Below are 17,632 nucleotides of genomic sequence, written 5' to 3'. Positions count from 1 at the left end.
AGAAAGACAAGTTTTTCTTTATAAAGCTTACTATGCAAAACATTGAGGAAGTTTTGCTTCATAAGCATTGTAAAGAGGGGGCATCTGTTGCTACCCAATTTTTGACCCATGTTTTAATAAATTTTCAGAAAAATCCAAAAATAGAGAAAAACAACGAAAATCCAAAAAATATGTTTTTTTAATATATTTTCATCATTTTAGCATTTTCAACGTCGTCTAAAAAAGAATTTAAATTTTTAAGGGTCTTTCGAACGCGTTCGACTTTTCACGCGTTATATGCAACAACGAGAAAAATCACCAGCCGATGAAAAGACAATAATTACTAGGCATGGCATTATGATTCCCTTTCGTGCAGGATGGCCAAACTTTGCTTTATTGATTTAGGAGCCTACATCAAGCATAATATCTTTTTACAGAGTCAAAATTCACAGGTCGAGCTAGGTCTTCTCCATCCATTCTAGCCAACTTCAACGCTCCTCCTAAGAATGCTTTCTTTACTACGTAAGGACCCTCGTAATTTGGTGCCCATTTGCTCTGATCGTTTCCGGGTAACGACAATATTTTCTTCAATACTAGATCCCCTTCTTAAAACAACCGCGGTCTAACCTTTTTATCATATGCCTTGGCATTCGTTTCTGGTAAAGTTTGTGATGACATATTGCAGCCATCCTCTTTTCACTGATCAGGTTCAGTTGCTCGTGTCTCATTTTGGCTCACTCAGCTTCTTCTAATTCGGAATCCATCAACACTCTTAACGACGGAATTTCCAGTTCCAAAGGCATCACTGCCTCCATACCGTACACCAGAGAATATGGGGTAGTCCCTGTCGAGGACCTGACTGTAGTGCGGTATGCATGAAGAGCAAACGACAACATCTCATGCCAATCTCTATATGTGACTACCTTTTTCTGAAAAATCTTTTTGATGTTCTTGTTGGCAGCTTCTACTGCGCCATTCATTTTTGGTCGGTATGGTGAGGAATTTGAATGCTTGATTTTCCTTTTAGTACACAGCTCCATTATCATTTTGCCATTGAAATTCTGTGCATTATCTGTCACTATCCTTTCTGGAGGACCATATCGGCAAATTAAGTCCTTTTCTACAAACTTCTTCACTACCTTCTGTGTTACGTGGGCATATGAATTAGCTTCCACCCATTTTGTGAAGTAGTCAATAGCTACGAGGATGAATCTATGACCATTGCTAGCTTTTGGGTTAACATGCTCGATCACGTCAATTCCCCACATTGCAAATGGCCAAGGAGATATTAGATTAAATAGTGGAGCTGGTGGCATATTGACCTTGTCACTGTAAATTTGACATTTGTGACATTTTCTGACATAGTTGATACAGTCTTTTTCTAGTGTCATCCAAAAATAACCAGTCATTTGGATTTTCCTTGCCATCATATGCCCGCTAGCATGGGTTGAGCGAATCCCCTCATGGACCTCTCGTAATGCCTTTCTAGCATCTGCCTCATTCAAACACCTTAGCAGGGTTCCATCAAATGATCTTTTATATAAAATCTCTCTATCTAAATAGAAGTCTATAGCCAACCTTCTTAAGGTTTTCTTATCCGTTTTAAAAGCTCCTATCGGATATTCATGATTTTGTACAAGATTCTTGATATCGTAATACCAAGGTTGTCCGTCTATCTCTCCTTCAACTAAACAACAGTGAGCTAGGTCATTTCTAATGTCAATGTGTACCGGTTGTACCTTGCACTTGAGATCAATGGTAGTCATAGCAGCTAGCGTGGCCAAAGCGTCCGCAAAATGTTTCCCCTCCCTTCCTAGATGGGTGAATCTAATTTCTTCAAATTCCTTTGCTAGCGTGGATAAGTATTCCTGGTACAGCCTCAACTTTTCCTCTTTGGTCTGCCATTCCCCTTTAACCTGTCAGATAATCAACATTGAATCCCCATATACATCTATCTTCTTTATCTTCAGCTCCAATGTCGCTTCTAAACCGAGGATACAAGCTTTATACTCAGCTGTATTGTTGGTGCACTCGAAATGCAGTTTAACCGAAACTGGATACTGTTTCTTATTAGGAGAGATTATTACCGCACCGGCCCCATTACCATATACATTCATTGCCCCGTCAAAAAACATGGTCCACCAATCTGTCTTCTCTTCTTCTTTTTCTATTGATAATATATCCTTATCGGGGAAATCAAAATCCAAAGGTTCGTAATCTTCAACAGCGTTATCGACCAGATGATCAGCGATTGCACTTCCTTTTACGACTTTCCTTGTCATATACACTATGTCATATTCTGCTAATAATACTTGCCACCTTGCAATTTGACTTGAGAGAAAGGGCTTGTTACAAATATACCTCAGAGGATCCACTTTTGAAATCAACCAAGTGGTATAGTATAACATATAATGTCGCAACCTCTTTGCCGCCCACACCAACACACAACAAAGTCTTTCTATCTCCGTGTATCTAGACTCACATTCAGTGAATTTCTTATTTAAGTAATAAATAGCTCTTTCCTTCCTTTCGGTTTCATCATGCTGACCCAATACACATTCCATGGCTGCTTCAGTTACTATTAGGTATAATACTACAGGTTTTCCTGATACCGGAGGAACCAGTAAAGGTGGATTTTGCAAATAATGCCTGATTTTATTGAATGCCTCCTCACACTCCTCATTCCAGGTTCCAGGTTTCTTTTTCCTTAGTAGTCGGAATATAGAATCGCATGTTGTTGTTAGCTGAACTATAAACCGAGCAATGTAGTTTAACCTTCCCAAGAAATCCTCTTACTTCTTTCTCCGTCTTAGGGGATGTCATAGCTTGGATGACCCTTACTTTATCTGGATCCACCTCTATACCTCTATCACTTACCACAAATCCTAACAGCTTGCCCGATTTAACTCCAAATAAACATTTTGTGGGATTAAGCCTTAGTTCATACTTCCTCAACCTCTCGAATAACTTCATCAAAACTTCAACATGATCCTGTCCCTTTTTAGACTTGGCAATCATATCATCTACATACACCTCAATTTCCTTATGCATCATGTCATGGAATAGAATCAACATTGGTCTTTGATATGTTGCACCTGCGTTTTTCAAACCAAATGGCATGACCTTGTAGCAGTAAGTCCCCCAAGGTGTGACAAAAGTTGTTTTCGCATTATCCTCTGGAGCTATTTTTATCTGGTTGTATCCTGAAAAACCATCCATAAAGGAATAAGTGGAACTTCGGGCAGCGTTATCCACTAAAACATCTATGTGTGGTAGAGAAAAATCATCCTTGGAGCTAGCTCTATTCAAATTCTAAAAATCCACACAAACGCTAATCTTCCCTTCCTTCTTAGGCACCACAACAATGTTAGATACTCATTGTGGATATTTAACTACTTCTAGAAAGCCAGCATCCCATTGCTTCTCGAGTTCTGCCTTGACCTTGATCCAGACATCCAGGTGGGCCCTCCTCAGCTTCTGCTTGACTGGATTACAACCTTCTTCCAACGGTATCTTGTGTACTACAATATTTGTATCCAAACCGGGCATATCTTTATAGGACCAAGCAAAGACATCTGAATATTCTTGTAATAGGGTGATCATTTTTATCCTTTGTTCAGAAGTAATTAAGGTACCTATTTTCAACTCTTTCTTAAGCTGATCACTGCCCACATTGATGGTTTCGAGTTCCTCGGTGGCAAGCTTCCAAGTCTGTTCCTGTTGTTCTACTAACCTGGTGAATTCACTGATATTGCTTTCATCCCACTCTTCTTCCATAGCTATCACATGCTCGTTCAAGTTTGGCCAATTATTCTTGATGCTAAATGTATGTGATGTTGTAGGAGATCTGCTTTCAGGATTCCTAAAAGCGGGAAGTGCTTGGTGTAAATGTATAAAAAACAATTTTGAAAAGTGCATGATCTCATCATTTATTTAAAGAAAAGGTGGGCTCCATGACAAACATGTGTAAATGTATAAAAAAACAATTTTGAAAAGTGCATGATCTCATCATTTATTTAAAGAAAAGGTGGGCTCCGTGACAAACATAAAATCTAGCTGACATCATGAGCCTTGATTGTCAACTAGAGGAAATAAAAGCAAACATAAGCAATGACAAAAGCATGTTAAGGCAAACAAAGTTGGTTTACATTTTGAAAACCACTGGACCTTCTTAGGTCACCTAGTTCTGAAACTTCTCGTCCTGAGCCAACTTGCGCACAAAGGTCTTGGCGGAGACTTCTTCTAGTGTATGGACCGTCAGTTGTGGCAGCGCTTCATCTCCTTTTCCCGCTACTGCTTTCATGTCATCTCCTTCCTTCTTATTTTCCTCCAAGGTGTTTATGCTCATATTTGTCAGTTCTAGACCAAGGCTTTCAGCTCTTTTATCATGTTGCATTATGTATGCAGCTCTTGGGAACGATACGCTAAGGGGAGGGATTTCTAGCTTTTCTTCTTCAGGATCTCTTCCTTTAATTCTAGCCATCCTTCTTGCCATTCTCCGACCAGCAACCCACCGATAATCCTCTTGGTTAGGTTGATACCCTAGCCCAAATCTTTGATCAGCTATTTTCATCCTTGTCGGATTAACCCCTTCTCGTATCCCAACAATAAGGTTATATTGAAATGGGATCCCGCGATCCAAGAAGCATAGACTTGCCATCCTTGCTGCTTCTGAGATCCTTGGCCTTCTCAGTACTGTGTTTTGTGGCACCCAGTCGGTGTTCACAATCTCAAAAGCATGGATATTGTTATCCTTGCAATCATCTGCTTCGATAAAAGGCACAACCACATTCTTTATCATGGATATTGTCTCCTCGGCCTTGACAGTTACCAACATCCCGTTCATGATATACTTCAGGCATTGGTGCAATGATGAAGCTACCGCCCCCGCTGCATGAATCCAAGGTCTTCCCAACAACATACTATAGGAAGGATGGATATCCATAACTTGAAGTGTCACTAGGAACATTTGTGGTCCCACATATAACTCCACTTCTAAAGACCCAATTATTGGCCTAGGTGAGCCATCATACGCTCTGGCCATCATAGTACTCGACTTCATATGAGATTCATCTATCGGCATTTCCTCCAGAATGTGCTTTGGCAACACGTTAAGGGCCGATCCATTATCAATGAGTACTTTCCCTATGAGGCAGTCCTTGCACCTAACCGTAATGTATAGGGGCTTGTTATGTCCGGTACCTTCAGCATCAAGCTCATCAGCCGTGAAGTACAGGTAATTAGTTGCATGGATCCTCCCCACTAGATGTTCCATGGTTTTATGTTCAATGTCTTGGGGTACATATGCCTCATTCAACACCTTTTGCAAGACGTTTCGATGCGGCTCAGAGCTGAGTATCAAGGACATAAGGGAGATCCTAGCTGGAGTCTTTTTTAGTTGATCTAATATGCAATATTCGCTATGTTTGATCAACTTCAAGAATTCATTCGACTCCTCTTCCGTTACCGGCTTATTAACTTCTAGTGCTTTGTCTAGATCTACCACTTCTTTACCCTTTTCCTTCCTCAACTCCTCAGGCGTAAAGCAACGACCACTCATGGTCAAACCACTTATCTCAGTCTGGAACAAAGGAAGAGGAGCTCGAATGTTGGAGGCATACCCATAATTATAAGGCATGGCATTGTGATTCCCTTTCGTGCAGGACGGTTTAACCAAGATCAGTCGTGGGGGCTCATTAGCTGTTTGTTGGACCCTGCATACTCCTGTCATCTCATCTTGACCTTCCATCATACTCACCTCACCCCTGCTCTCCATGGGTTCAATTCTCAATTCACATTCTTAACATTTTTGTAATCTTTTCGCAAAACTCGACGCAATCCTCAATATGGTGTCCATCTCTTCCATGGAACTCACAGTAGTCACCTCCCTCCAAATGGCTTTCCACATTTGCCTCTAGAAATCCTGATCGTACTAACATGTCGTACAACTTTTTCATAGGCACCTTGTATTGATTTCCAACTTCTATCATGCCTACTCCACTACTATTTGAGGCATGTTTAGGCAATGAGCTTGAATTAACATTGGGCTTGTCTTCAAAGGAGACCCATCCCATCTTAATAAGCTCCAACAACCTCTTCTTGAAAGCGAAACAGGTTTCAATCCCATGCCCGGGATTACCCGCATGGTACTCGCAAGTCAACTCGGGCTTGTACCAAATTGGGAATGATGGTTGTAGTGGTAGTGTAGGGATATGAGCTATGTGTCCAATGCTCAACAGTTTGGCGTACATGTCCTTCAAAGGCATGGGTAACGGCGATAGTTGTTCTGAAGTGTATCTTGTATGGGGTCTTTGGTAGTGATTTTGGTTGTTTGACTGGTTATTTGTTCGATTAGGGAAAAAAGGTTGGTTAAAGTTTATGTGTGAGAATTGAGAGGTAGGTACTTGTGGATTATGGGAATCTACTCTTTTGCCCTTATACCCACCTTCCAAGTTGTTAATATCGCCTTCTCTCTTTCTTCCAATAAAACCCTTCTTTTCCAACGGCATCGCTATACGCCCAGCTTTAATCCCTTGCTCTATCCTTTCAGCTATGCGTACCGCATCATAGAAATGTTGAGAAGAACTACCCATTAGGTGCTCATAATAAGGTGCCTAGAAGGTATTGGCAAACAAGCACACCATCTCTGTTTCTATCAAAGGGGGTTGGACATGCATTGCCTCATCCCTCCACCTTTGTGCATAAGCCCTTACTGACTCTTGGCTCCTTTTCTCCATTGACATTAGACTTGTTCGATCAGGAGCGATTTCCATGTTAAACTTGTACTGCTTAAGGAAAGCCTCCACCAAGTCTCTCCAGCTCCTGATCCTGATACTATCTAACCTCATGTACCAGCTCAAAGCGGACCCTGCGAGGCTATCTTGAAAGAAATAGATTAGCAGTTTATCATCGCGGATTACTTCCGCCATTTTATTGCAGTAGGATCGAATGTGAGTGTTTGGGCATTCCAAACCAGTGTACTTAATGAACTCTGGTATCCTAAAATCTTTTGGCACACGATGTTTTGGTACCAAACACACATCAGCTGCTCACATGGGGTCAAAACTAGTCATTACCCTCAATGCCCTTAATCTTTCTTCCAAGGCAAACAACTTGTCCTGGTCCATCAAATTGGGAGACCTATTATCCGGGATTCCCTCCGTTGTTAAGTCAACAGTGATTGGAGCCTGAGTTGGTTGGATAGGGGTAATAGGCACAAAATGTTGTTCATTGGCCGAGTTTGCCCCCTAGTTTTGAGATGCTTGAGGGACGTGAGCTGCTGGCGCTCCTTCAGGTGGTTGTGCTGACGTTCCCTCCCCGTTCTTAGCTCTCAAAAGTTGCTCGAGTAGGTCGATCAGCCTAGCAACTTCATTTTTTACGGATTCTAACTCGGTCTGATAATGTGACTCTAAGTGAGCTCTTTCTTCGTTCTCCATTCTTGATCTAGACCGGGTTTGGTGGATTCTGGACGTGGGACCTATGTTTCACGATCTGGAGATGCGTGCATAGATGTATGAGAAAAATGCATGATTGTGATAAGAATGCTTTGTTCATTGGGTATGGATGCAGCCTTCTTGTGAACGAATAACAGCCATCACATTATAAGCATAGTTTCTCTTGTCACATTGCTTTGATAGGAGTTCTGCCTTTCGAGTCGTTTGCTTGAATCATATTCACCAAGAGACAGATTTTGCATAAGAAGATGGGTCAACGCCCTTTTCATTAATGCTTGATAAATTTATTACATTTAGAAATAAAAAGAAATACAACATGTTAATCCCTTTCCTCCATAAACTCTTTAGCAAAAGGTAACAAGGCAAAGCCGCGGTTCTCAATCTTCCCTAGAAAGGCATCGGTTTTAGCGATAACGAATGATGTCTCCTCCCACATTCCGCGCATTGATTCTAATAATTCGAGCATGTGCAGCAGCTTCGTCCATTTGCTCATCTGTCTTGGTCATTTTTTCTATGAGCAACATGTGGGTTCTGTTCAAAGCAGTGTTGTTGGCGTCGATTTGATCCTTTTGTTTTTCCATTGTTACTAGCTTCTCGTCTAAATACTTCACCTTTTCACGTTCTTTGTCAAGTTTTATCCTCGTAACTTTTATCTCATTCTTCTTAACCGCTAACTCTGCTTCAACATCCTCGAAACCTCTCCTTTTACTTTCTTCTTTTACAATCCTCGTAGAACGGCTTTCCCACTCCATATATTTCTTATTCACATCCTCATGCTTCCCAATCCTATCCATTTTTCGCCTCGCAAATAAACCCGTGCGGCAGCCTAGTCCCGCTAGACTCAGCCTTGCCTCACCCTTTCACTCGTGTTTTCCTACGACTAAGTGTTTCGCTCACACAAAGAGGTTCTCCCAAGTACCCTCGTCGTAGACAAAGAATAAACACAAGCAAGCACAAGCAAACACACCAAGCTTTTACAAGAATCCCTCTCAACCTTTATTTATCTCATCAACAAAGGAAATACACAAAAATGGTGTGTGCTATGCACAAATTCGCATGCTACACAGCAGAGGCTTGGCAGCCTATTTATAGCCAAATGTGAGCTTCCATTCTCACCTAACACCCCCTAATTTCGGGGCATAGTGGAGCACTACCTCCCCCATGATTCCCATTCACATGGCCTAGTGGAGCACTACCTTCCCCCATGATTCCCATTCACATGGCCTAATACCTTCCCCCATGATTCCCATGAGTATCATCCCCACCATTATCTTTAGTGGGTTGGTGAAGCACTTTCTTCACCAACTTTCGGCCCCTCCACCCATGTTCTGCCTGCCCTCATGGCAGTCCCATTTGTCTGCCTTGCTATGTCAGCTGCTGACTTAGAATGTCCATCATCTAAGCCCCACGTCCATGCCAAGTCGCCAGCTCAAAGACTTGCACAGACCCTTGCACGCTGCTGCCGAATTCGTAGTCCACCGCCTGCCGAATTCCTAGGCAATGTGCCTAGACCGAAGAGTCTGACGTCCTCGTCGGAATAGACGTGAGGTAGTCTTGTATTTGATCCTCAAATTGCCAGTCAGTATCATCGTTTTACCAAGAATTCTGTCCGCGATTCTTTCTATGCGTCGACGATGATCCATGATTTTGACAATATCATCAAATTGCTTGTGAATGGTAGGAGGAGCTCGGTGTGACTTGCTTCTCTTTGGATCTTCGTTGTCTTCATAAAAGGGCCGTAAGTAACTTACGTGAAACGTAGGATGAAGTTTCAGCCGTTCGGGGCAGCTTCAACCTATAGGCAACAACGCCTACCTTTTCGATGACTTCGAAAGGTCCATCATACCTTGGCACCAACCCTCGACGATTTTCTTCCAAATCTGCGGAGTTAACTTGAGCAACCTTGTCACCCACACTGAATTCCAGCAATCTCCGCTTTTGGTTGGCATATTTGAGCATTCTTTTCCTTGCCTTACGCAAGCTATCTTGTGCTTGCTCAAATAGCTCCTGCCGCTCCATCGCAAACCTGTATGCTGCTGGACTCTTCCCACCCGTTATCTGCACTGCAATCTCAGCAGGAGTTTGGGGTTGGGCTCCCAAAACTAGCTCAAACAGACTTGCTTCCGTTGCCGAGGATTTTTGAAGATTGTAGCAAAACTGCGCACTATCAAGCAACTCCAACCAGTTTCGTTGCATCGCCGTCACGTAGTGTCTCAAATATTCCTCCAGCAAAGCATTTATCCTTTCCGTCTGCCCATCAGTTTGCGGATGGTTGGCAGTTGAAAACTTCAGCCTTGTTCACATCATGTTGAACAATGTTGTCCAGAATCGGCCTGTGAATCGCACATCGCGATTGCTTACAATGTCTGAAGGCACTCCAAAGTACTTCACCACGTTGCGGTAGAATAATTCTGTGGCCACTTCAGCTGTACACACCGTCGGGGCAGCGACAAACACCGCATACTTGGTGAATCTGTCCACAACAACCATGATCGTGTTCATGCCATCCACCTTTGGAAAACCAACAATAAAATCCATTGAAACTGACACCCAAGGCTTCTCTGGAATCGGCAGCGGCTGTAACAAGCCTGCCTCTCGCTGCCGCAAAGTCTTGTCTTGTTGACACACTAGACAAGTCCTTACGTAGAGTTCTACATCTTCTTCCATCTTCGGCCAATAATAAGTCTGCGACAAGAGAGCAACCATCCTTTCCCTTCCCGGATGTCCAGCCCACTGCGGATCATGAGTCTCCGTCATTAAGTATTTTCGCAGCTCTCCCTTAGGCACAAAGATTCGACCCCCCTTTGCATAGAGTAGGTCCTGCTCCAACCAATACCTCCGTATTGTTCCTTCTCGTACAAGCTCAATCATTTTCTTGTACGCTGCATCCTCCGTAGCAGCTTTGCGAAGTCGATCCAGCATGTCCGACTCCACCTGAACAATAGCAAGAACAGTAGCAATTACCTCGCGTCTGCTGAGTGCATCCGCAACCTGATTGTGGCTCCCCGGTTTGTGCTCCCATACGAAATCATATTCGGCCAAGAATTCCTGCCACCGAGCTTGTCGTTGCGACAATTTCTTTTGCGTCTTGAAGAATGTATTGGCAACATTGTCGGTCTTGACAATAAATTTCGGCCCCAGCAGATATACTCTCCATATGCCAAGGCAGTGCACCACTGCCGTCATTTCCTTCTCGTGTGTCGAGTAATTCCGAGAAGGAAATGACGGCAGTGGTGCACTGCCTGGCATATGGAGAGTATATCTGCTGGGCCGAAATTTATTGTCAAGACCGACAATGTTGCCAATACATTCTTCAAGACGCAAAAGAAATTGTCGCAACGACAAGCTCGGTGGCAGGAATTCTTGCCGAATATGATTTCGTATGGGAGCACAAACGGGGAGCCACAATCAGGTTGCGGATGCACTCAGCAGACGCGAGGTAATTGCTACTGTTCTTGCTATTGTTCAGGTGGAGTCGGACATGCTGGATCGACTTCGCAAAGCTGCTACGGAGGATGCAGCGTACAAGAAAATGATTGAGCTTGTACGAGAAGGAACAATACGGAGGTATTGGTTGGAGCAGGACCTACTCTATGCAAAGGGGGGTCGAATCTTTGTGCCTAAGGGAGAGCTGCGAAAATACTTAATGACGGAGACTCATGATCCGCAGTGGGCTGGACATCCGGGAAGGGAAAGGATGGTTGCTCTCTTGTCGCAGACTTATTATTGGCCGAAGATGGAAGATGATGTAGAACTCTACGTAAGGACTTGTCTAGTGTGTCAACAAGACAAGACTTTGCGGCAGCGAGAGGCAGGCTTGTTACAGCCGCTGCCGATTCCAGAGAAGCCTTGGGTGTCAGTTTCAATGGATTTTATTGTTGGTTTTCCAAAGGTGGATGGCATGAACACGATCATGGTTGTTGTGGACAGATTCACCAAGTATGCGGTGTTTGTCGCTGCCCCGACGGTGTGTACAGCTGAAGTGGCCACAGAATTATTCTACCGCAACGTGGTGAAGTACTTTGGAGTGCCTTCAGACATTGTAAGCGATCGCGATGTGCGATTCACAGGCCGATTCTGGACAACATTGTTCAACATGATGGGAACAAGGCTGAAGTTTTCAACTGCCAACCATCCGCAAACTGATGGGCAGACGGAAAGGATAAATGCTTTGCTGGAGGAATATTTGAGACACTACGTGACGACGATGCAACGAAACTGGTTGGAGTTGCTTGATAGTGCGCAGTTTTGCTACAATCTTCAAAAATCCTCGGCAACGGAAGCAAGTCTGTTTGAGCTAGTTTTGGGAGCCCAACCCCAAACTCCTGCTGAGATTACAGTGCAGATAACGGGTGGGAAGAGTCCAGCAGCATACAGGTTTGCGATGGAGCGGCAGGAGCTATTTGAGCAAGCACAAGATAGCTTGCGTAAGGCAAGGAAAAGAATGCTCAAATATGCCAACCAAAAGCGGAGATTGCTGGAATTCAGTGTGGGTGACAAGGTGTTGCTCAAGTTAACTCCGCAGATTTGGAAGAAAATCGTGGGAACAACGAAGCACCGAGGGTTGGTGCCAAGGTATGATGGACCTTTCGAAGTCATCGAAAAGGTAGGCGCTGTTGCCTATAGGTTGAAGCTGCCCGAACGGCTGAAACTTCATCCTACGTTTCACGTAAGTTACTTACGGCCCTTTTATGAAGACAACGAAGATCCAAAGAGAAGCAAGTCACACCGAGCTCCTCCTACCATTCACAAGCAATTTGATGATGGGATTGTCAAAATCATGGATCATCGTCGACTTGGCCAACATAGAAAGAATCGGCGGACAGAATTCTTGGTAAAATGGAGGAAAAATGAGGAGGTTTCGTGGGAGAAAGATACTGACTTGTGGCAATTTGAGGATCAAATACAAGACTACCTCACGTCTATTCCGACGAGGACGTCAGACTCTTCTAGTGGGGGTGGTTTGTTAGAGGTCTAGGCGTGGGGCGCGCCAACGAAGGCACATTGCCTAGGAATTCGGCAGCGGTGGACTGCGGCAGAAACGAATTCGGCAGGCAGCGTGCAAGGGTCTGTGCAAGTCTTTGAGCTGGCGACTTGGCATGGACGTGGGGCTTAGATGATGGACATTCTAAGTCAGCAGCTGACATAGCAAGGCAGACAAATGGGACTGCCATGAGGGCAGGCAGAACATGGGTGGAGGGGCCGAAAGTTGGTGAAGAAAGTGCTTCACCAACCCACTAAAGATAATGGTGGGGATGATACTCCATTAGGCCATGTGAATGGGAATCATAGGGGAAGGTAGTGCTCCACTAGGCCATGTGAATGGAAATCATGGGGGAGGTAGTGCTCCCCTATGCCCCGAAATTAGGGGGTGTTAGGTGAGAATGGAAGCTCACATTTGGCTATAAATAGGCTGCCAAGCCTCTGCTGTGTAGCATGCGAATTTGTGCATAGCACACACCATTTTTGTGTATTTCCTTTGTTGATGAGATAAATAAAGGTTGAGAGGGATTCTTGTAAAAGCTTGGTGTGTTTGCTTGCTTGTGTTTATTCTTTGTCTACGACGAGGGTACTTGGGAGAACCTCTTTGTGTGAGCGAAACACTTAGTCGTAGGAAAACACGAGTGAAAGGGTGAGGCAAGGCTGAGTCTAGTGGGACTAGGCTGCCGCACGGGTTTATTTGCGAGGCGAAAAATGGATAGGATTGGGAAGCATGAGGATGTGAATAAGAAATATATGGAGTGGGAAAGCCGTTCTACGAGGATTGTAAAAGAAGAAAGTAAAAGGAGAGGTTTCGAGGATGTTGAAGCAGAGTTAGCGGTTAAGAAGAATGAGATAAAAGTTACGAGGATAAAACTTGACAAAGAACGTGAAAAGGTGAAGTATTTAGACGAGAAGCTAGTAACAATGGAAAAACACAAGGATCAAATCGACGCCAACAACACTGCTTTGAACAGAACCCACATGTTGCTCACAGAAAAAATGATCAAGACAGATGAGCAAATGGACGAAGCTGCTGCACATGCTCGAATTATTAGAATCAATGCGCGGAATGTGGGAGGAGACATCATTCACTATCGCTGAAACCGATGCCTTTCTAGGGAAGATTGAGAACCGCGGCTTTGCCTTGTTACCTTTTGCTAAAGAGTTTATGGAGGAAAGGGATTAACATGTTGTATTTCTTTTTATTTCTAAATGTAATAAATTTATCAAGCATTAATGAAAAGGGCGTTGACCCATCTTCTTATGCAAAATCTGTCTCTTGGTGAATATGATTCAAGCAAACGACTCGAAAGGCAGAACTCCTATCAAAGCAATGTGACAAGAGAAACTATGCTTATAATGTGATGGTTGTTATTCGTTCACAAGAAGGCTGCATCCATACCCAATGAACAAAGCATTCTTATCATAATCATGCATTTTTCTCATACATCTATGCACGCATCTCCAGATCGTGAAACATAGGTCCCACGTCCAGAATCCACCAAACCCGGTCCAGATCAAGGATGGAGAACGAAGAAAGAGCTCACTTAGAGTCACACTATCAGACCGAGTTAGAATCCGTAAAAAATGAAGTTGCTAGGCTGATCGACCTACTCGAGCAACTTTTGAGAGCTAAGAACGGGGAGGGAACGTCAGCACAACCACCTGAAGGAGCGCCATCAGCTCACGTCCCTCAAGCATCTCAAAACTAGGGGGCAAACTCGGCCAATGAACAACATTTTGTGCCTATTACCCCTATCCAACCAACTCAGGCTCCAATCACTGTTGACTTAACAACGGAGGGAATCCCGGATAATAGGTCTCCCAATTTGATGGACCAGGACAAGTTGTTTGCCTTGGAAGAAAGATTAAGGGCAATTGAGGGTAATGACTGGTTTGACCCCATGTGAGCAGCTGAGGTGTGTTTGGTACCAAACATCGTGTTGCCAAAAGATTTTAGGATACCAGAGTTCATTAAGTACACTGGTTTGGAATGCCCAAACACTCACATTCGATCCTACTGCAATAAAATGGCGGAAGTAATCCGCGATGATAAACTGCTAATCTATTTCTTTCAAGATAGCCTCGCAGGGTCCGCTTTGAGCTGGTACATGAGGTTAGATAGTATCAGGATCAGGAGCTGGAGAGACTTGGTGGAGGCTTTCCTTAAGCAGTACAAGTTTAACATGGAAATCGCTCCTGATCGAACAAGTCTAATGTCAATGGAGAAAAGGAGCCAAGAGTCAGTAAGGGCTTATGCACAAAGGTGGAGGGATGAGGCAATGCATGTCCAACCCCCTTTGATAGAAACAGAGATGGTATGCTTGTTTGTCAATACCTTCTAGGCACCTTATTATGAGCACCTAATGGGTAGTTCTTCTCAACATTTCTATGATGCGGTGCGCATAGCTGAAAGGATAGAGCAAGGGATTAAAGCTGGGCGTATAGCGACGCCGTTGGAAAAGAAGGGTTTTATTGGAAGAAAGAGAGAAGGCGATATTAACAACTTGGAAGGTGGGTATAAGGGCAAAAGAGTAGATTCCCATAATCCACAAGTACCTACCTCTCAATTCTCACACATAAACTTTAACCGAACCTTTTTTTCCCTAATCGAACAAATAACCAGTCAAACAACCAAAATCACTACCAAAGACCCCATACAAGATACACTTCAGAACAACTATCGACGTTACCCATGCCTTTGAAGGACATGTACGCCAAACTATTGAGCATTGGACACATAGCTCATATCCCTACACTACCACTACAACCATCATTCCCAATTTGGTACAAGCCCGAGTTGACTTGCGAGTACCATGCGGGTAATCCCGGGCATGGGATTGAAACCTGTTTCGCTTTCAAGAAGAGGTTGTTGGAGCTTATTAAGATGGGATGGGTCTCCTTTGAAGACAAGCCCAATGTTAATTCAAGCTCATTGCCTAAACATGCCCCAAATAGTAGTGGAGTAGGCATGATAGAAGTTGGAAATCAATACAAGGTGCCTATGAAAAAGTTGTACGACATGTTAGTACGATCAGGATTTCTAGAGGCAAATGTGGAAAGCCATTTGGAGGGAGGTGACTACTGTGAGTTCCATGGAACAGATGGACACCATATTGAGGATTGCGTCGAGTTTTGCGAAAAGATTACAAAAATGTTGAGAATGTGACAATTGAGAATTGAACCCATGGAGAGCAGGGGTGAGGTGAGTATGATGGAAGGTCAAGATGAGATGACAGGAGTATGCAAGGTCCAACAAACAGCTAATGAGCCCCCACGACTGATCTTGGTTAAACCGTCCTGCACGAAAGGGAATCACAATGCCATGCCTTATAATTATGGGTATGCCTCCAACATTCGAGCTCCTCTTCCTTTGTTCCAGACTGAGATAAGTGGTTTGACCAGGAGTGGTCGTTGCTTTACGCCTGAGGAGTTGAGGAAGGAAAAGGGTAAAGAAGTGGTAGATCTAGACAAAGCACTAGAAGTTAATAAGCCGGTAACGGAAGAGGAGTCGAATGAATTCTTGAAGTTGATCAAACATAGCGAATATTGCATAGTAGATCAACTAAAAAAGACTCCAGCTAGGATCTCCCTTATGTCCTTGATACTCAGCTCTGAGCCGCATCGAAACGCCTTGCAAAAGGTGTTGAATGAGGCATATGTACCCCAAGACATTGAACATAAAACCATGGAACATCTAGTGGGGAGGATCCATGCAACTAATTACATGTACTTCACGGCTGATGAGCTTGATGCTGAAGGTACCGGACATAACAAGCCCCTATACATTACGGTTAGGTGCAAGGACTGCCTCATAGGGAAAGTACTCATTGATAATGGATCGGCCCTTAACATGTTGCCAAAGCACATTCTGGAGGAAATGCCGATCGATGAATCTCATATGAAGTCGAGTACTACGATGGCCAGAGCGTATGATGGCTCACCTAGGCCAATAATTGGGTCTTTAGAAGTGGAGCTATATGTGGGACCACAAATGTTCCTAGTGACACTTCAAGTTATGGATATCCATCCTTCCTATAGTATGTTGTTGGGAAGACCTTAGATTCATGCAGCGGGGGCGGTAGCTTCATCATTGCACCAATGCCTGAAGTATATCATGAACGGGATGTTGGTAACTGTCAAGGCCGAGGAGACAATATCCATGATAAAGAATGTGGTTGTGCCTTTTATCGAAGCAGATGATTGCAAGGATAACAATATCCATGCTTTTGAGATTGTGAACACCGACTGGGTGCCAGAAAACACAGTACTGAGAAGGCCAAGGATCTCAAAAGCAGCAAGGATGGCAAGTCTATGCTTCTTGGATCGCGGGATCCCATTTCAATATAACCTTATTGTCGGGATACGAGAAGGGGTTAATCCGACAAGGATGAAAATAGTTGATCAAAGATTTGGGCTAGGGTATCAACCTAACCAAGAGGATTATCGGTGGGTTGCTGGTCGGAGAAGGGCAAGAAGGATGGCTAGAATTAAAGGAAGAGATCCTGAAGAAGAAAAGCTAGAAATCCCTCCCTTTAGCGTATCGTTCCCAAGAGCTGCATACATAATGCAACATGATAAAAGAGCTGAAAGCCTTGGTCTAGAACTGACAAATATGAGCATAAACACCTTGGAGGAAAATAAGAAGGAAGGAGATGACATGAAAGCAGTAGCGGGAAAATGAGATGAAGCGCTGCCACAACTGACGGTCCATACACTAGAAGAAGTCTCCGCCAAGACCTTTGTGCGCAAGTTGGCTCAGGACGAGAAGTTTCTGAACTGGGTGACCTAAGAAGGTCCAGTGGTTTTCAAAATGTAAACCAACTTTGTTTGCCTTAACATGCTTTTGTCATTGCTTTTATTTCCTCTAGTTGACAATCAAGGCTCATGATGTCAGCTAGATTTTATGTTTGTCACGGAGCCCACCTTTTCTATAAATAAATGATGAGATCATGCACTTTTCAAAATTGTTTTTTATACATTTACACCAAGCACTTCCCGCTTTCAGGAATCCTGAAAGCGGATCTCCTACAACATCACATACATTTAGCATCAAGAATAAATGTTCAAACTTGAACAAGCATGGGATTGAAACCTGTTACGCTTTCAAGAAGAGGTTGTTGGAGATTAAGATGGAATGGGTATCCTTTGAAGACAAGCCCAATGTTAATTCAAACTCATTGCCTAAACATGCCCCAAATAGTAGTGGAGTAGGC

General features: G+C 43.6%; 1 protein-coding gene across 2 annotated transcripts in view; it reads right to left on the bottom strand.

Moving 5' to 3' along the window:
• The window catches only part of LOC118037187 (uncharacterized), a 28,997-nt gene that overhangs the window by 4,551 nt on the left and 6,814 nt on the right, over positions 1–17,632 (bottom strand). The gene's annotated exons all lie outside the window — the stretch shown is intronic.

The sequence above is a fragment of the Populus alba genome, chromosome 17, assembly GCF_005239225.2.
Source record: "Populus alba chromosome 17, ASM523922v2, whole genome shotgun sequence".
Lineage (NCBI taxonomy): Eukaryota > Viridiplantae > Streptophyta > Magnoliopsida > Malpighiales > Salicaceae > Populus > Populus alba.
The sequence above is the reverse complement of the archived record's forward strand: the minus strand, read 5'-3'. Positions and strand labels throughout refer to the sequence as shown.